Consider the following 21,286-nt stretch of genomic DNA (forward strand, 5'->3'; position numbering starts at 1 on the left):
CCCCTCTCATCCTTCTAAATTCCAGAGTATGCAAACTCTGTATACTCTGGAACCCCAAAGCCCAATTGTTTGTGTCATTTCCATTGTGTTTCTGTTTTATGTCTGTGTTTGTATGTGTATCTGTCTATTTCACTGAATGTGAGTCTATTTCACTGTTTGTTTCTGTTTGTGTAACTCTGTGTATATCTGTCTATTTCACTGAACGTAAGTCAATTGTACTGTTTGTGTGTGTGCCTGTGCGCGCATTTCACTGTATCTGTACATATGTGCCAATTTCTTTGTGTTCATACGTCTGTATGTATTTCGCCATGTGTATGTGTGTCTAATGTGTGCGGCTGTGCCTCTGCAGATATGTATATATGACATTTTTCAGTGTGCTTAGGTATGTGCATTTCACTGTGGATGGATATGTGTTTTCTTTGTGTATATGTGTGACTGTGTCAGTGCACTGCGCGTCTATTTCACTCTCTGTGTGTGTGTGTGTGTGTGTGTGTGTGTGTGTTGCATTGTGTGTTTACGTGTGCGCCTCTAATTCCTTAGAAGTTTGCATCAATTCAACATGTCACCGAGGACCCTGACAAACTTCTAGGGAAGCACGGTGGAAAGTATGGAAGCACCAATCGCCAGGAAGTCCGCCGAAACCACTGGGCTCAGTCCGGTCCATCACAGGCAAAGCAGCTCCCACCAACCACCGCCCCCCCCCCACTCCCGCCCCCCATCCCCGAGGAGCGCTGCCACAAGAAAGCAGCGTCCATCATCAAAGACCCCCACCCCACCCCATCCAGACCATGCTCTCCTCTCGATGCCGCTATCAGACTGGAAGCATAGAGGTCTTAGGCCCCGCACCAGTAGGTTCGGGAACGGTTATTGCCCAGCATGCATTGGGTCCCGAGCCAGCGTGGATAACTTCATTTGCCTTATGACTGAACGCATTCCACAGCCTGTGGACTGACTTTCAAGGACTCTACAACTCATTAATTAACTATTTATCTATTTTCTGTGTTTATTTATTGGTTGGTTGGTTGATTGATTGATCGATCGATTGATCTATCTATTGTGTATTTACCTGCTTAGATATTTATTTATTTATTCACTCATTCGTTCGTTCATTCATGTATTTGTACATATTTCCCACTCTACCTTATTTTGCATACCGGTCGTTTGCCAGTCTGTGTTTCTGTATGTTCAATTTGATTTCTTTATTCTCCAGTAAATGCCCGCAAGAAACAGAATCCCAGGGTAGTACACGGCGACACGTATGCACTTGGATAATAAATTTACTTTGACCTTTGAACTTTAAACTCTGCTGTGGGAGATTGGCTCCCATGTCACTACTGGGACGCGGCCCGCGTTGCCCTGGGCAATGCGTCTGGTGCCGAAAGGGGGGTTGAGTCCTGCGTCTGAGAGGGGCTGGGAGGGGTTTGTCCCGGGGGCAGGTGGACGGGACAAGGCCGAGGATGGGGCTGGCAGAGGCGACACAGGCTCAGGGGCCCTGTTTGTGTTGCAGCCGTGCTCTGTGACGACTCTGTGACTCTCACGTGTTCTGGCAGAACAAAAGCGAGATTGTATTTTCAGTAACAATGCTGAGGTCAGGGCAATGGAAAATATGGGTAGGCTCACATCCGTCACCACTTCCTCCCCACCTGTTCCGTCGCTTTGAGGTCCTCCCGCTTGGAGCGTCTAAATTTAAACACGCCCCAGATCGAGCTGCCCCACCTGGGTGCCTCTTGTCTGCCGGGGGCAGGGGGGCAGCGAGGGGGGCGTTGAAAGAGAGAGATGAGGAGAGATAGAGAATTTGAGATAGATGACAGAGAAAGAAATAGAGAGGAGAACTGAGGGAGGGGGAGAAGGAGGGAATCGAGGGAGAGAGGGGAGGGCGGGAGAGGAGATGGGGGAAGGAGACAGAGAGGAGAGAAGGGGATTTGAGGTAGTGGGAATGGGGAGAGAGACGAGGGGGGCGGAGAGAAGGGGAGAGCCGTTGCTGGGATAGTGTGGGGAGATGATGGACAGAGGGGAAAGTGAAAGAGAGACAGTTGCGAGAGCGTGGAGAGGAGAGACTGGGGCAAGAAGCGGGGTCGTGGGGTACAGCTGAGAGAGAGTGCAGAAACAGGCGGGAAAAGGGGAGAGGGTGAATAAGATGTAGCGAAAGGAGAGAGAGCGCGAGGGAGTGCAGCAGGGAGGGAGAGAGATGGCGAGAGACAGGCACAAGAGCCGGAGCGGCTGAGAAAGGGACAGAGACTGAACATAAATAGAATCATACAGGCTGTGGGAAAGAAAACGAGAGAGGAAACGAGAGAAAGTCAAAGAACAATACAGAACAAAGACAGACCATTCGGCCCACAAGGCCCTGTCGGCCAGCCCAGCTCTCACGCATTAACCCTTTCATTCCCAGTATAATTCTCAGGATCCCTTCCGAGATAAGGAGCCCAAAACTGCTGACAATATTCCCAGTACGGTGTGACGAAAGTCTCAGCATTACATCCTTGTGTTTTTTTTAAATATATATTCCAGTCCCTCGAAAATAATCCAATGTTGCAGTTTCCTTTCTCATCGCCGAACTCAACCTGCAAGTTAACCTTCAGGGAATCCTGCACGAGACCCTTTGCACAAGGAAGAGAGAGGGAAAGCGGGGGGGGGGGGTGACAGAGGGAGCGAGAAGGAGAGAGAGAGAGAGTGAGCGAGAGACAGAGAAAAAAGACAGAGGGAGAGAGATGAGAGCTGGAAAGAGAGGCAGAGGGAAGAAGAAAGGGAGAGAGCGAGAGGGGGGAGGAGAGATGGAGGGGCGCCGGAGGGGGTAGACGGAGAGTAAAACTGAAAGGCAAGAAGGGGGCACGCGAGAGAGTGAAAAGGAGAAAGACAGGAACAGGAGACGGAGGAGAGAGAGAGAGAGAGACACACACACACAAATAAATGAAGATTAAAACAAAGAAACAAAGTAAAAAGAGAACAGAGAAAAAGAGAGCGGGGCGTAAACAGAGTGAAAGAGAGATGAGCGAGAGCGTGCGAGGAAGGCAGGAAGAGGGGCAGAGGGAGAAAGTGACAGAGAAACAGCCGGGGAGGTTAAGAGTGGCAAGGAGTTAAAACAGAGGGGGTAGGAGGAGGGAAAGTGGGAGAGACTGAGAATATAGGGGAGATGGACGGCAGCAAAGGCTGAGGATGTCACGAGAAAGTGAGGAAGGGGAGAGTGAAAGGAGGCATTTGAGGTAGGAGCAAAAATGAGATAGAATAATGGGAGATGGGGCGAATGGTAGCGAAAATGAGCGATAAAGGGGGCGAGATGGGGGAGGAGAGAAAAACTGAGAGACGGGAAGAGATAGGTGAAGAATGAAAGTGAAGCAATTGGATATCGGACCACTGGAAGATGAAGCTGGAGAGATAGTAATGAGAGACAATGAGGTAGCGGAAGAATTCAATGAGTATTTTCTCTGTGGAAGGCACCAGCAGTGTACTGAAAATTCGAGAGTGACAGGGGGGAAAAATCACTGTTGTTGTCTTTACCGGGGAGAAAGCGCTTGGGGAAGTTTGGGAAAGGTCTGAAGGTAGATAAGTCAGCTGGACGAGTTGGACTACGCCCCACGGTTCTGAAAGGGGTGGCTGAAGCGATTTTGGAGGCATTAGTAATGGTCATTCAGGGATCACTGGATTGTGGCATGATTCTGGAGAACAGGGAAATTGTAAATGTCACTCCGCTCTTCAAGAAGGGAGGGAGGCAGAAGAAAAGGAAATGATAGGCCAGATAACCTGACCTCCGTGGTTGGGATGGTGTTTGGTGTCGATCGTTAATTATGAGGTTTCGGGGTACTTGGGGGCACATGATAAGATAGGCCAAAGTCAGTCTGGTTTCCTTAAAGGAAAATCTTGCCCGACAAATCTGTTGGAATTCTTTGAGCAAATAACTTGCAGGATAGGCAAAAGGGAATCGGTGGATGCTGTGTATTTGGATTTTGAGAAGGCCTTTAACAAGGTGGCAGACATGAAAAGAGCTCATGGCATTACAGGAGCGATACTGACACGGATAGGGCATTGGCTGATTGACAGGAGGTACAGAGTGGGAATCACGGGAGCCTTTCACCACTCGATAGGATTCAATTGTATCACCCCTCATTCTTCTGATTTCTGGTGAATGCAGGCCCAGATCCATCCAACGTTCTTCCCGTGACAAGCCATTCAATCGTGGAATGATTTTCGCCGGCCTCCTTTGAACCCTCTTCATCGCATGCTTGCTCAGAAAAGCGGCCCAGAGCTGCTCACAATGCGCCAAGGGAGGCCCCACCAGTGCTTCATAAAGTTCAACATTACGTCCTTGCTTTTGCGGTCTAGTCCTCTTGATTTGAACGCCAACATGTTGCTCCATGGTATCCTCATTCTCAATAACCGACTGCTTCCCAACCACTGAGGTCAGACTTACTAGACTAGGGGCTTTTTTTCTTCTGCCTCTCTCGCTTCTTGAAGGGTGGAGTGACATTTTCAATCTTCCAGTATTCCGGAACCTATTCCAAATCTAATAATCCTTGAAGGACCATCACTAATGCCTCCGCAATCTCTTCAGCCACCTCTTTCAGAACTTTGTGGTGTACACCAACTGGTCCAGGTGACTCATCTACCTTCAGACCTTCCAGTTTCCCAAGAACGTTCTCTCTAGTCATGGGAACTTCACACACTTCATGACCCGTGACACCTGGAACTTCCACCATACCGCTAGCGTCTTCCACGGTGAAGACTGAAGCAAAATACTAATTCAGTTTGTCCGCCATTTCCTTGTCCCCCTTTGCTACCTCTCCAGCATCCTTTTCTAGGATCCGATATCCAAGTTCACCCCTCTTTCAAGCTTTATCTGTAGAAACTTTTGGTATCCTCTTTAATATTACTTTCATATTCCATCTTTACCTTCCTAATATATTTTTAGTTGCCTTCTGGTGATTTTTACAAGATTCCCAATCCTCTAACTTCCCTCTAATCTTTACTCTATTATATGCCCGTTCTTTGGCTTTTACATTGGCTTTGACTTCTCATTAGACGCGGTTGAATATTTTAGAATACTTCTTCCTCTTTGGGATGTATATAGATATATGTGTGTGTGTGTGTGTGTGTGTATATCCTGTGCCTTCCGAATTGCTTCCAGAAATTCCAGCGTTTGGTGTTCTGCCGTCATCCCTGCCAGTGTTCTTTTCCAATTAATTCTGACTAACTCCTCTCTCGTGCCTTTGTAATTCCCTTTACTCCACTGTAATACTGATCCATCTGACTTTAGCTTCTCCTCCCCAAATTTCAGGGTGAATTCGATCACATTACGATAACTTCACCTAGCCACCATCAAATGCATACGTACATACAGAATAGTGCCGGGAAAAGGCCGGTAATGTCATGAAGATTCCCTCCCATCCTGCTCGTTGACTTTGTCCCGCTCCCTTCAAGGAGGAGACTACGTAGGACATCCACGCCAGGACTACCAGACACAAAGACAGCTGCTGTCCCCAAGACAAACACTCCTCATCACTTTACGGAGTTAACCATATAAGCAGTATCTCGAGTATTCATATTTATTGTGTATTATTATTGTTATTATTATTATTAGTAGTAGTATTATTAGTTTTAAATCTCCCTGTGTTTCTTTTTGCTGCATCAGATCCGGAATAACAGTCGTTGGTCTTTTTCTTCACGCTTGTATACTGGAAATTACATTGAGCAATCGTGAACCTCAAATTAAATCGGGATCCGGAGCCGGCAAGGAATTTGCATCAAGCCGGTGTCAGCAGTTGCACAGAGTTCACACCAAATCGTGGTCTGTAATTGCACTGAAACGTGCGCAAAACCGGGGTCGCTAATTTGCCGAGACTTTACAGCAAATTGGTGAATGTAATGACCCAGAAATTTGTACCAAACTGGAGCCTGTAATTACTCAGACTTTTACACCAAACGTGGGTCTGTAATTAACCCAGAGATTTATATCAAACTGGTGTCTGTAATTATACAAAAAAAACTACACCAAACTGGCGTCTGTAAATACGCGGAAATTTACATCAAGCTGGGGTCTGTAACTATTCATAGAGTTACACCAAACTGAGGTTTGTAATTACACAAACAACTCACACTAAAATGGTGTCTGTAATTACGCGGAAATTTACATCAAGCTGGGGCCTGTAATTGCCCACAAAGTTAGGTCAAGCTGGGGTCTGTAATTACACAAAGAACTTACACAAAACTGACGTCTGTAATGATGCAGACATTTAGCCCAATTTGGTGTCTGTAATGAAACATAAATTTACATCAAACTGGAGACTTTATTACACAGAAATTTACATCAAACCGATCTGTAATTACAGAGAAATTTGCATCCAGTTGGGATCTGTAAATAGACAGAGATATATCTAACTGGAGATTGTAATTACACACAAATTTACATCAAGCTAGGTTCTGTAATTATACTGATTATATCGATCTGGGGTCAGATTGGAGCAGTGTGAGGTGGTACACTTTGGAAGGACAAATTCCAAGGCAGAGTACAAAGTAAATGGCAGGATACTTGGTAGTGTGGAGGAGCAGAGGGATCTGGGGGTACATGTCCACAGATCCCTGAATGTTGCCTCACAGGTGGATAGGGTAGTTAAGAAAGCTTATGGGGTGTTAGCTTTCATAAGTCGAGGGATAGAGTATAAGAGTCGCGATGTAATGATGCAGCTCTATAAAACTCTGGTTAGGCCACACTTGGAGTACTGTGTCCAGTCCTGGTCGCCTCACTATAGAAAGGATGTGGAAGCGTTTGAAAGGATACAGAGGAGATTTACCAGGATGCTGCCTGGTTTAAAGAGTATGCATTATGATCAGAGATTAAGGGAGCTAGGGCTTTACTCTTTGGAGAGAAGGAGGATGAGAGGAGACATGATAGAGGTGTTCAAGATAATAAGAGGAATGGATAGAGTGGATAGTCAGCGCCTCTTCCCCGGGCACCACTGCTCAATACAAGAGGACATGGCTTTAAGGTAAGGGGTGGGAAGTTCAAGGGGGATATTAGAGGAAGGTGTTTTACTCAGAGAGTGGTTGGTGCGTGGAATGCACTGCCTGAGTCAGTGGTGGAGGCAGATACACTAGTGAAGTTTAAGAGACGACTAGACAGGTATATGGAGGAATTTAAGGTGGGGGGTTATATGGGAGGTAGGGTTTAAGGGTCGGCTCAACACTATGGGCCGAAGGGCCTGTACTGTGCTGTACTATTCTATGTTCTATGTTCTATGTTCTATGTACTGCGCACTGGAAGTGGGAAGGTAGTCTGGGAGAATGGAATCATGTTTTGGGAAAGGGGAAAGGGAGAGGGGCGGGAGCCGGAAGAGCTCTAGGGATATTCTGCAATGATCAGTGAACCAGTAATTTGGAATCAAATTTGCCTTGCCCGGTGGTTCAGGGCTGGGAGTGTCTCCACCCGCACCACACTCCCCCCCCCCCACCCACGGCTCCTGCCTCTCATTCTGTGCCACCTGTCTCACACTTCACCCACGAACTCTACTTCACTTCTTTAATAAGTATTATTTTTGGCTCTTCACACGATTTTAATCTATTCAGTATACTTACACTCTAATAGATTTACCAATGTATTTTTATTATTATTATTTTTCTTCTATATTATGTATTGCATTGAACTGCTGCTGGTAATTAACAATTTTCACGACGCATGCCGGTGTTAATAAAGCTGATTCTGATAATTCTGCAACAAATTGGGGACTGCAATTGTAAATAAATCGACATCCAACTGGAATTTTCAATTATGCAGAAATTTACCAGAAATTGCGGGGATTAAATTCTTCCCGATCAGTAGTTGCGCAGAAATTTTTACACCGAACTGGGGACAGTAATGACGCCGAAATTGACTTCAAACCGGAGAAAGTAATTACAAAGATATGCACAAAAAAAAAAAACTTGGGCCTGTGATCACAAAGAATTTTACAACAACCTGCAGGCTGGAACCACACTGGACTTCACGTCAAGCTTGGGTCTGTCATTGTAAGGCCATAAGACAAAGGAGCAGAATTAGGCCACTTGGCCCATCGAGTCTGCTCCGCCATTCAATCATGGCTGATCCTTTTCTTCTATCTCCTCTGCAACCCTAGTTCCTGGCCTTCTCTCCATAACCTTTGGTGCCATGTCCAATCAAGAACCTATCAATCTCTGCAATACGTACACCCAACGACCCGGCCTCCACAGCTGCACGTGGCATCAAATTCCACAAATTCACCACCCTTTGGCTGAAGAAATTTCTCCACATCTGTTTTGAAAGGGCGCCCCTCTATCCTGAGGCTGTGCCCTCTTGTCCTAGACTCTCCCACCATGGGAAACATCCTTTCCAGATCCATTCATTATACCTAAATTCACATCAGGCTGGTGTCTGTAATTGCACAGAACATAGAACATACAATAGTACAGCACATTACAGGTCCTTCGGCCCACAATGTTGTGTCGACCCTCAAACCCTGCCTCCCATATAACTCCCCACCTTAAATCACGTTAAATTTCTCCATATACCTATCTAGTAGTCTTTTAAATTTCAGTAGTGTATCTGCCTCCACCACTGACTCAGGCAGTGCATTCTATTTACCAACCACTCTCTGAGTGAAAAACCTTCCTCTAATATCTCCCTTGAACTCCCCCCCCCCCCCTTACCTTAAAACCATGTCCTCTTGTATTGAGCAGTGGTGCCCTGGGGAAGAGGCGCTGGCTGTCCACTCTATCTATTCCTCTTAATATCTTGTACACCTCTATCATGTCTCCTCTCATCCTCCTTCTCTCCAAAGAGTAAAGCCCTAGCTCACTTAATCTCTGATCATAATGCATACTCTCTAAACCTGGCGTCGTGTGTCCGAGCTCTCCCTGCCCCATTTTCCGGGGCATGCTCCTACCTCTAGCTAAAGGCATGCTGGCCTTCATAACAAGGGGAATTGAGTATAGGAGCAAAGAGGTCCTTCTGCAGTTGTACAGGGCTCTGGTGAGACCACACCTGGAGTATTGTGCACAGTTTTGGTCTCCAAATTTGAGGAAGGACATCCTGGTAAATTTCCTCTGTACTCTTTCCAATGTTTCCACATCCTTTCTACAGTGAGGCGACCAGAACTGGACACAGTACTCCAAGTGTGGCCTAACCAGAGTTTTATAGAGCTGCATCATTACATCGCGACTCTGAAACTCTATCCTTCGTCTTATGAAAGCTAACATCCCATAAGCTTTCTTAACTACCTTATCCACCTGTGAGGCAACTTTCAGGGATCTGTGGACATGTACCCCCATATCCCCCTGCTCCTCCACACTACCAAGTATCCTGCCATTTACTTTGTGCTCTGCCTTGGAGTTTGTCCTTCTAAAGTGTACCACCTCACACTTCTCCGGGTTGAACTCTATCTGCCACTTCTCAGTCCACTTCTGCATCCTATCAATGTTTCTCTGCTTTCTTTGACAATCCTCTACACTATCCACAACACCACCAACCTTTGCGTCGTCTGCAAACTTGCCAACCCGCCCTTCTACCCCCACATCCAGGTCGTTAATAAATAATTAACACACTACTCCACACTACTGGTGTACAGTCATTTCCACCAAACCGGAGACTGCAATTGCCAAGTTATGTGCACCGAACCGGGGTCTGTAATCACACAAAAATAATCATTTGCACGAAACTGCGAGTACTAATTACACAGATAGAGCACTGCGCAAATGTCTTAGGTATATATATATATATATATATATATAGGGTGCCTGAGACCTTTGCACAGTACTGTAACAATTTTATGTATTGCTCTGCTGCTCTGCAACGGTGCTGCAAAAATAAAACTGGGGTATGTGACCACACAGAAACTGACATCAAAGTGGGGACTGTAATGGCACAGAAATGTACGGCAATTTGGGGTGAGTATATTCTCATACGTCTACAGTGCATCAGAGTGAAGCGTGTAACTGCACAGAAACTTGCACGAAACCGGAGACTGTAATTACACGAAGTTGCGCATCAAAGCGTGATCTGCTTTCAAACAGAACTTTGCTTCTGTAATTGGGCCGGAACTTGGCCGCAAAGTGGGATCTGAAATCGCACAGGAGTTAACACCTATCTGGAGTCGCTGACGACACCGAGATCCGCACCAGACCGGAGTCTGTAATTGCAATCGAACCTTACGCTCAATGGGGCCTGCAGTTAAAGAGAAAGTCATGATCAAACTGAGGGCTGTAATTAACCCGACTGGAACTAAACCGCGGCCAGTAATTAGACAGATATCTATGTCCAATTGGAATCTTTAATTACTCAGAATTGTGATCTGTGAGTACAGAGGAGCATACATCCAACTGGGGTCTGTGATTACATGACACTTATATCCAAGTGGAGTGTAAATATACAGAGAATTATATCAAACGTAAGGTATGTAATTGCCTTGACACTTATATCACACTGGGGTCTTTAATTACAGGAAAGGTATATAACTAAGACCATAGGAGCAGAATTAGGCCATTTGGCCCATCGAGTCTGCTCCGCCATTTCATCGTGGCTGATCCAATTTACCTCTCGGCCCCAATCTCCTGCCCTCGCCCCGTATCGCTTCAAACCCTGGCCCAGCAAGGATCTATCACCCTTTGTCTTAAACTTGTGGGAAGACCTGGCCTCCACAACCTCGCGTGGCAGCAAATCCCACAGGAGAAATTTCTCCACGCCTCCGTTCTATAAGGATGTCCCCCTCACCCCACAAAGATTCTGCCGCCGTGTCCTCCGCCATTGGAAATATCAAATTGCGGCCTGTAATGACGGCTGAACCTACATAAAACTGGGGTCTGTAGTCACACGTGCACGTCTTAGCAGGGTCTGCGATTGCGCCGAAATTTAAATCAAACTGAGGTCTACGATTGCATCGAGATTGACATCAAACTGGGGTCTGCAATTACAGAATCAGAATCAGCTTTATTATCACTGGTATGTGTCTTAAAATTGGTCAACTTAGTAGTAGCAGTGCAAAGCAATACATAATATAGAAGAAAAAATAAATTAAATATAATAATAATAATATAAATCAATTGCAGTATACGTATATTGGACACATTGAAAAGTCGTGCAAAAAGCTAATGATGTCCTGGATATTTTGCAGGCTAGTACCCAAGATGGAGCCGACTACATTTGCAACCCTCCGCAGCTTCTTTCTATCCTGTGCAGTCGACCCCCGCCCACACCAGACGGTGATGCAGCCCGCCAGAATGCTCTCCACGGTACATCTAGGGAAGGTTTTGAGTGCATTTGTTCACATGCCAAATCTCTTCAAACGCCCAATAAAGTATAGACGCTGTCTTGCCTTTCTTTATAACTGCATCGATATGTTGGGACCTGATTAGATCCCCGGAGATCTTGACATCCAGGAACCTGAAACTACCCACTCTCTCCACTTCTGATCCCTCGGTGAGGATTGGCGCGAGGTGCACAGGAATTTACATCAAGCTTGGGTCTGTAATTACACAGAAATATTTATCAAACCTGGTTGAGTAAGGACATATAATTTAATGTCAAACTGAGGCGAGGGCCAGCACCGACTCCCGTGCAGGAGCGAGGGAACGTGCAGGCAGGGGGATCTGCGGAACCCCACGCCCCGCCCCGGGGATGTTTTTCCTAGCTCGGCCGCTCCCCTTGTCCGCACGGGTACTTTGGTCCCCAATTCGGTCCGAGAGCCAGAGGTGTGCTGGTCTGGGCCAGGGGGCTAATTGGCACATTTCCTTTCCTGTAGACACAAAATAAGCGCTTATCCGCACATTGTTTCACACCACATAAAGCTCTCTCTCTCTCTCTCTCTCCTTCCTCCTCCTCCTCCCCTTCACATTCCCCCTCTCCCTCACTCCCGCTCCTTCTCTCTCCCCACAAATTGCCCCTTCCCCACTCTGCACTCTCTCTGCTCTCCCCCTGTCCCAGCTGCCTCTCTGCCACCATTCCTCACTCCCCCATCCCCGTCATCCTCTCTCCCACAGCTCTCCTTTCCCTCCCTCCCACCTTCACCTTCCCTCTTCCCCTCCCCATTCATTTCCCACTTCTCCCCTCTCTCTCTCTTACTCCCCATCTCCACTCCCACCAGCACCACTCTCTCCCTCCCACCCTTGCACCGTCCATCCTCTTTCCCACCTCTTTCTTCTCCCCTCTCCCTCTCCATCGCCCCCTGCCCCGGATGCCTCTTCTCCTAACCAGCCCCGTCCTCCCACCCTCCTCTTCCCTCTCTACCCTTTTAACCACCTCTCTTTCCCCCTCCCCTCTCTTCCCAACTCGCCCTACCGCCCACCCTCCTCTTCCATATTGCCCCGCTACCCATTCTCCCCTCCCCTACCTCTGCCTCTCCGTTTCCCTGTCGCCATTACTTTGTCTCGCTCTGCGCCGATCTTTTTCTCTCCCTCTTCCCCTGTCTCCATCTCTCTCTGACACCCACACTTTCTCACTCTCCCCCTGCCCTCTCTCCCTCTTTCTTTCCTCTTTCCTACTTTCTCTGTCCCCTCTCTCCCTCTTTCTCTCTCTCTATCTCTCTATCTCTATCTCTACTTCTATCTCTATCTCTATCTCTATCTATCTTTCGCTCTCTCCCTCTCCGCTCTGCCTCTCTCTTTCCTCTTTTTCTCTGTTCCTCTTTCTCTCTCTTTCTCCCTCTCTATCTCCCTGTCTCTCTCTCTGTTCTTCTCTCTCTCTCTCTCTCTCTCACACACACACACACACACACACACACTTACTTTCTCACTCTCACTCACTCTCTCGTTCTCTTCTCTGTTATTCTCTGTCCCTGCATCTCCCGCGGTGATTTACAGGAAGGAGGGATGTTTACTCCGACGACGCGTTCCGAAAGGCGGGGGTGCGAGAGGATTTTGACTCAGAGGGCACTCGTCCAGTGGGTGGGGACTTTAGGCACCTGTCCCAGCGTCAGATTCTCCAACTGATCGGCCTATGCGAGGAGCCGTAAACGGGGCACTCCGCCCCGCTCTCCGCGGCCGTTACCACGGATGCATCACGCACTGAACCCGCCCAACCTGCGCTCAGTTCTGACGCTTTCGAGAGAACCGTCACGCTTGGCTCACCTGATCTCGGGGCGTGTGGAGGCCGGTTTCGTGGGAAACATGTTCTTCGGTCTCTTTGGATCTTTGCACCCACGCACTGAAGACTCACAGAACACTACAGTACAGCAACAGGCGCCTCGCCGGGTCTAGACCCAACGGCCCATCTGTCGATCTGTTGTTCTGTCTGTCCGGGCGACGCGCATCTGGACCATGGCACCCCCAAACCTCTCCCATCCATGAACTTATCCAAACTTTCCTTAAAAGTTGCAATCGAGCCCCCGTCCACCAATTCCCCCGGCAGCTCTCTTCACACTCGCACTACCTTCTGAGCGAAGAAGATTCCCACTCACGTGCCCCTTAAAATTTCACCTATCACTCTTAACCGATGACCTCTGGTTCCATTCTCACTCGACCTCACTGCTTGCATTGACCCCACATAGGGCAACTAGGGATGGTCAATAAATGTTGGCATAGCTGGGGACGCCCATGTCCCGTAAACGAATAAATATCTTATTTTTTTTTGTAATTACCTCTATCCAATCTCCCCTCATTCTCCTACGGACTATTTCCAGGGAATGAAGTCCAAACCTATGCAACCCTTTCCCTGTAACTCAGGTCCTCAAGTCCCAGCAACATCCTTGGGAATAATCTCTGCACTCTTTCAATTGTATGGATATCTTTTTTTTCTCGTTGCTTACACAGCAGCGCTTATGAGATGACGAGTAGACGCGTACACGTGTGCAGTGAAGTGTACGCAGCTGTAAATACAGTCGTCCATAATGATCTATATATGTCCTCCACAGACAGATAGACAGACATACACACACACACACACACACACACACACACACACACACACACACACACACACACACACACACACTGGCACGCACAGAGAGAGAGAGAGAGAGGCACACACACAGCTGTAAGGTTTCACTGCTAATGTAATGGCTTCTCTGTAGTGTTCACTGCTGAGGTGACGGTTTTCTCTGTAGCAGCAATGTTTGGGTTATGGCTGGAGATAACAGGACTGTGGTGATGCATGTTAGCCAATCCGAGATTGTTGCTCTGTCTTGTGAGTCTGGAAGGATGATTTCTCGCGGTTTTTTTTTTTTTTGTCAAGGAGCGATGAAGGGGGAAGACGCGTGTGGAGAGAGCTGGCAGACCACAGGACGGAGTGGACTGGGGTCTGAGGGTCAGAAGGTCGGCGACTCTCGGAGGAGACCGATGGTGGAAGAATGACGACTGAGTGAGCTCCAACTTGAGCTTTTGACTTTTCCTTGGATTGGGCCCTTTTTAAATTTTCAGTTCTAATCCCATATTCAGATTAAGATTTATAAAATTCAATCATTTAATTGCATATGGTGTACTGTCTGATACTGTACGTTGAGGGTTTGTAACTGGGCGGTACCCAGCATCCACACATACGCGATTTCCCAGTTTGGTGGGGCCAAGGGCTGTTTCCCCCGAGACGAACGCGAGCTGGGCGAGCCTGAGAGTTACACACACATGCACACACTCTCACACAAACACACATACACACACATGCACAAATACACACACACTACAGGCACGCACACAGATACACACACACACATACACACACACCACAGGCACGCGCACACACACACACACACACACACACACACACACACACACATGCAGACATACATACACACACACACACACACAAACACACACACACACATGCAGACATACATACACACACACACACACACAAACACACACACACACACACACACATGCACACACACGACAGGCACGTACACAGACACACACACACACACACACACACACATGCACATATACACACACACGACAGGCACGCACACAGATACACAAACCACACACACACACACACACACACACACACACACACACACACACACACAAACACACACACACACATGCACACACACGACAGGCACGTACACACACACACACACACACACACAGAGACGCAGAAATAGTGTTCTGTGTCCACATGTAAAAATTAACTGCATTCAGGTAACCATTAAGACATAGGAGCCGAATTAGGGCATTTGGCCCATCGGGTCCGCTCCCCCATTCGAACGTGGCCGATCCTTTCTCCACCCACCCCCCCTCCTCAGCTCCACTCCCGGCCTTCCCCCAGGTAACCTGTGATGCCCTGTCCAATCAAAAAGCAATAAGGCTGTGATGTCCTGTCCAAACAAGAACCAATCAAGCTGTGATGTCTTGTCCAATCAAGAACCAATCAAGCTGTGATGTCCTGTCCAAACAACAACCAATCAAGCTGTGATGTCCTGTCCAATCAAGAACCAATAAGGCTGTGATGTCCTGTCCAAACAACAACCAATCCAGCTGTGCCTTAAAGACACCATAACGATCTGGCCTCCACAGCGGGCCTGTGGTTACGAATTCCACGAATTCGCCACCACCCTGGCTAAAAAAAAAAATCACTGCATCTCTGTTTTAAATGGACGCCCCTCTATCCCGAGGCTGTGTCCTCTTGTCCTGGACTCCCCCCACCACAGGAAACATCCTTTCCACATCTACTCTGTCTCGGCCTTTCAACATTCGAAGGGTTTCAACGAGATCCCACCCCCCTCATCCTTCTATATTCCAGCTTGTACAGACCCAGAGCCATCAAACGTTCCTCGTGTGATAACCCATTCATTCCCGGAATCATCCTTGTGAAGCTCCTCCGAACCATCTCCAAAGCCAGCACATCGTTTCTTAGACAATAGACAATAGGTGCAGGAGTAGGCCATTCGGCACTTCGAGCCAGCACCGCCATTCACTGTGATCATGGCTGATCAGCCACAATCAGCACCCTTTTCCTGCCTTCTCCCCATATCCCTTCACTCCGCTATCTTTAAGAGCTCTATCTAACTCTTTCTTGAAAGAATCCAGAGAATTAGCCTCCACTGCCTTCTGAGGCAGAGCATTCCACAGAACCACAACCCTCCGTGTGAAAAAGTTTTCCCTCAGCTCCGTTCTAAATTGTCCACCCCTTATTCTTAAACTGTGGCCTCTGGTTCTGGACTCCCCCATCATCGGGAACATGTTTCCTGCCTCTAGCGTGTCCAATCCCTTAATGATCTTATACAAACGTAGTATGTTTCAATCAGATCCACTCTCATCCTTCCAAATTCCAGTGTATACAAGCCCAGTCGCTCCAATCTTTCAACATATAACAGTCCCGCCATCCCGGGAATTAACCTCGTGAACCTATGCTGCACTCCCTCATTAGCTAGAATGTCTCTCCTCAAATTTGGAGACCAAATCTGTGCACAATATTCCAGGTGTGGTCTCACCAGGGCCCTGTACAACTGCTCTTTGCTCCTATACTCAATTTCCCTTGTTATGAAGGCCAACATGCCATTAGCTAGAAGTATGAACATCCGAGGGTACAGGCAAGAGCTCTCCACCACCCCCCACACACACACCTCCATCCTGGAAAATAGTGCAGGAGGGACCCCTGCTCGGACTCCCCTCCAGCAGTGGGGCAGGGAGAGCTCGGACACAAGTCGCCAGGATCGGTGCTGAACCAGGGATCTTTCCCGCAGGCCCCAGACAGACCGTCGTCATCAGTGTGTGCCGTACTGTGTGACATAGTTGGTCACGGTCCGTGATTGTTCTTGGCAATCTCTGCCGTTGCCTTCTTCCGGGCGGTGCCTTGACAAGACGGGTGATCCCAGCCACGATCAACACTCTTCAGAGATTCTCTGCCCTGGCGTCGGTGGCTGCATAACCAGGGCCTGTGATATCATACGATCATCCACCGCCTGATCCCACGGCTTCGTGTGGCCCGGACCTGGGGGTGAGGGAGGGGGTAGGTCTGAGCAGGTGCTACACTATTCCCGAAGGTGGCCTGCAGGCTAGCGGAGGGAAGGAGCCCCTTTCATCTCCTTCAGTAGAGACGTATATCTCTACCCCGCCGCCCAGGGAGGACAGTAGACGCCGGAAACCCTGAGTCCAGACCAGTCCGCCGACAGAGCAGGGCCTGATGGGGTGAGGGTGGGTATCAGAATATATCACGCGCACTCTCCTCACCTTGACAATGCTCTCCCCCCACCACCTCCTCGCCTCCCCCTCACCCCCCACCGCTTTCCTCCTTCCCCGGCTCTCCCTCCCCCAGCCCTTTCTTCTACTCCCACTTTCTCCCCTGCCTCCACTTCCATTCTTTCCTTCACTCCCTCCCTCCTTCACTATCTCTGCCTTTCACTTCCTGCCCCTGTCTCCGCTCTCCCTCTCCCCTTTTCCATGTTTCTCACCCCTTTCTCTAACCTCTTCTCCATCTCTGGCGCTTCTCCGTCTTCATTCCACCTCGCCCTTTCTACTCTCCTTTTCCCCTTCACTAACTCCTCTATCCCCTATCATCCTCTCTCTCTCTCTCTCTCTCTCTCTCTCTCTCTGCCCACCAGTCTCTTCCCTAGCCTCTCCTCTCTCATTGCCCCTCTCCCCTCACTGCACCTCCCTCTCACTCAGTCCCTGCTCTCTGGCCCCTTTCCGCCTCACCTCCCCTCTCCCCCTCACTCTCTCCCGTCTCTTCTCTCTCACCCCCTCCCCGCCCACCCTCAACCCTCACTCGCCCTCTCTCTTTCCCCTCTATTTCCCCTGCTCCGCTCTCCCTCTCTACCCCTCCCTCGCTCTACCCCACTCACTGTCCACCTTCCCCCCGTCTCTCCACCACTCCCTCTACCTGTTTTCGCTCTCTCTGCCTTCTTATCTTTCCCTCTCTCACCCACACAGCTTTCTCCCTCTCTCTCTTCTCCGTCTCCCTTTCCCTTCTCCCTTCCCTCTCCCTCTCTCCTCTCATGTGTCTCACCCTATGTGCTCACCTCGCTCTCTCTCTCACGCCTCTGTCACTTAGCTAACCCCCACCCCGCCTTTACCCCCTTCCCTTTCTCTGCCCAATTCCCCATTCCCTATCCTCTCGCCTCCCACTCCCCCGCAGACAGGCAACAATGTCCGCTCCCTTCCCTGACCAGGCACGCTATCCCAAAGTCACCGATGGAGACGCCGGAAAAAAAAAAACACTTTTCCTTGGAGGAATTCCTTCGGTAATTGTGGGGAGCTGGTTGGTGGTCTGGAGCGTGTGCTGCTGTGGGTGGGGGGCGGGGTGGGGTTGGAAATATACCAGCTCCTGTGCTCCACGCCACAGCCACCGTAAAAGAACCTCCACCCCGTTCAGCAAGCGGGCAGCGGCGAAGCAATCGACAGTTCGGAAGCCGATTGCGCGCCCACTCATTCCGTGAGCGAAAGCCGCACTTGAGCAAAATCTGTCCTCCGGGCTGTCCGCAGAGTGTTTGAAGATTCTGCAAGATTTGCAGAATCGTGTTAAGGAGGTGCATTCATCTGAGCTGCGTCTCTGGGATTTTTTTTTTAATATGTCGTTAAAGGAGGTATCAGAAACTCAGAGATCAGGCGCTAATCTATTAACTGAGGAGCGTTGAGTATTGGCACGGACCTCTGGGGCAACCTCGGGCGCAGAAGAGGGCCACCAAGATGCTACCTGGAGAGAGGCCGTGCGCTACCTGCAGGAGATTGACGAACTTTGGGCCGTTTGCTCCGAGGCTGACGGGAGACTTGACCGAGGTTTCAAAAGATGACAAGAGACGTAGAGAGGGTAGGCTGCCTCTTTCTCTCGTCGCCCATGGTGGAAATGTCAACTATTTCGGGAGGGGGTTCTTTTTTTAAGGCGACAGGCAGAATGCTCGAAGGAAATGAGCGGTGGGTGCCGGGAATGCGCTGCCGGGGCTGGTGATGGGTGCAAATATGATAGGGTCGTTCAGAAGGCTGTTAGACAGCAAGGGATCGGTGGGTGGCGGAAGGGAATAAGGAAAGCTTGCAGGCAGACCGGATTTGGCTGAGACTGACATTGTGTTCCTGTATTGTCCTGTTTTAAGAGGGACGCCCTCGCACCCAATGCAGCACATCCCATAATCGCACCTTCAGTGACTGAAATCATCCTCCTGGCCACGGGACCCGACAGACGGGGTGGTGGAGGCTGCCGAGAGGGCTGCCAGGGTCCCTCTTGCACCCACCCGAGATGCTTATCAGAAGCTTGGCTCCGGGCCTAAGCCATATCCCATCCCTCTCGACAGGAAACCACCCAAGTCTCTGTAGATCATAGAAATCCACAGCACATTACAGGCCTTTCGGCCCACAATATTGTGCCGACCATGTAACTTCCTCTACAAACTGCCTGGAATTACCCTACTGCATAGCCTTCTATTTCTCTAAGATCCACGTACCCATCTAACAGTCTCTTAAAATACCCTATTGCATCCGCCTCCACAACCGTCGCCAGCAGCCCATTCCACGCACTCACCACTCTCTGTGTGAAAAACCTACCTCCTGGCATCCCCTCTGTACCGGCTTCCAAGCAGCTCCCTCCTGTAGGCCATGCCAGCCCTGGGAAAAAGCCTCTGGCTATCCGCATTATCAATACCCCCCCCCACCCCCCATCATCTTAAAGGAGGAAATCTGCAGATGTTGAAATTTCAAGCAACACACATAAAAGTTGCTGGTGAACGCTGCAGGCCAGGCAGCATCTCCAGGGAGAGGCACGGAGGGTCTCGGCCCGAAACGTCGACTGTACCTCTTCCTGGAGATGCTGCATGGCCTGCTGCGTTCACCAGCAACTTTTATGTGTGTATCTTAAACATCCCATCACTTATGAAGAGTAGGTTGCGTTACACCGTTCACTTTGTGCTTTTTTTTCTAACTTGCGTCGTAAATGCGCCTTATTATTTGTTAATTTTATATTTGATCACAATATTTTGTGTGTTGAGTGTGCGTTATATGGACTGTGACGTGTACCTTGGTCCAGAGGGGCGTTGTTTCGTGCGGCGGTTCACACGGGTGCTGCTGAGCTTGAACTTCTTCACACGTATAGGCTGCGCTACCGCATATTTGCAAATGCACCTGTAGTACAGGTGTGTGTAATGCAGGTGTATTACAGGTGCACTGCACAATGCATTAAAACGCGCATTATCTATTTACAAGAGAGGATGCTTAGCGGCATAATAACCTAGCACGCACAAGTTTATCGGTAAAATATGATATTTATACACCATAATATATGTGTAGATAAAAGAACGCTTGAGGTATCTGGTCGCAATGCCAGACCTGATCACAGAATACTATATACGGAACAGAGGTTGTTTATGGAAGTTATTCCGAATTGTTCATTTTTGCACAAATAATGCTTAAAGTAAAGGCATCCGTTAGTCTTGCGAGACCATGGATCTGCGCCTAGAAAGTCTTCACTCTCCAGGACGCAGGCCTGGGCAAGGTTGTGTGGAAGACCGGCAGTTGCCCATGCTGCAAGTCTCCCTTCTCCACGACACCGATGTTGTCCAAGGGAAGGGCACTAGGACCCATACAGCTTGGCACCAGTGTCGTCGCAGAGCAATGTGTGATTAAGTGCCTTGCTCAAGGTCACAACACGCTTCCTCGGCTGGGGCTCGACCTCACGACCTTCAGGTCGCTAGTCCAATGCCTTATCCACTTGGCCACGTGCCCACACATAAAATAATGCTTATATGCACAATAAAACAGTTATTTACAGAACACAATAAATGGAATTTATTTTATGACTGCAGAAGTCTTTATTGTAAAACAGACCGTTTACTATAGCAATAATAACTGACCTATAGATCACCTTTCATAATAACGGTGTAGCTCGAAGTGATTTACAGTGGGATGGAGTGCAGACATTAAAATAAAAGACAAAATGAAGTCAGTCAGAAGCAAAATTAAATAAACAGAGTTTGCTAAGAGGCTGGGTGTCCGCACAAGAAAATAGTTCACACAAATCAGGATGTGTCCCACTGTTACCGGATGCAATTTGCAGCACAGTGTTTGCATGAGCATTAAATCGTTTACACGCCAAACAGAAAAATCCTACAGAATCCATCCCGTAATTGTAGGAAGTTTATACGCATTTTTTTAAAAGCAGAGTGTTTGCTTAGACAATAACATATTTACATATAAATCAGGAAGTGATGAGTGAAATCTGTTTCACAATTGTAAAAAATTTATCTGTAAAAATGAAATGTTTTTTTTAGAAGCATATAAAACCTACAGCACAATACAGGCCCTTCGGCCCACAAAGCTGTGCTGAACTTGTGCTTACTTTAAAAATTACCTAGGCTCACCCATAGCCCTCTATTTTTCTAAGCTCCATGCACCGAACCAGGAGTCTCTGCGTGAAAAAACTTACCCCTGACAT

At 48.5% G+C, this 21,286-nt stretch overlaps 1 long non-coding RNA gene across 2 annotated transcripts; it reads right to left on the bottom strand.

Annotated features, from left to right (window-relative positions):
- Window positions 1–10,239: 10,239 nt before the first annotated feature.
- On the bottom strand, window positions 10,240–19,489 carry LOC140207766 (uncharacterized). Of its 2 annotated transcripts, none has more exons than XR_011888648.1 (3): window positions 12,721–12,984; window positions 11,313–11,462; window positions 10,240–10,901 (listed from the first exon to the last, which is right to left on the bottom strand). It is a non-coding gene; the product is annotated as an uncharacterized lncRNA (long non-coding RNA). The 2 variants fall into 2 exon arrangements; XR_011888649.1 differs by lacking the exons at window positions 10,240–10,901; window positions 12,721–12,984 and adding exons at window positions 16,494–16,861; window positions 19,405–19,489 and having other exon boundaries at window positions 10,954–11,462.
- Window positions 19,490–21,286: the final 1,797 nt, after the last annotated feature.

The sequence above is a fragment of the Mobula birostris genome, chromosome 13, assembly GCF_030028105.1.
Source record: "Mobula birostris isolate sMobBir1 chromosome 13, sMobBir1.hap1, whole genome shotgun sequence".
Classification (NCBI taxonomy): domain Eukaryota; kingdom Metazoa; phylum Chordata; class Chondrichthyes; order Myliobatiformes; family Myliobatidae; genus Mobula; species Mobula birostris.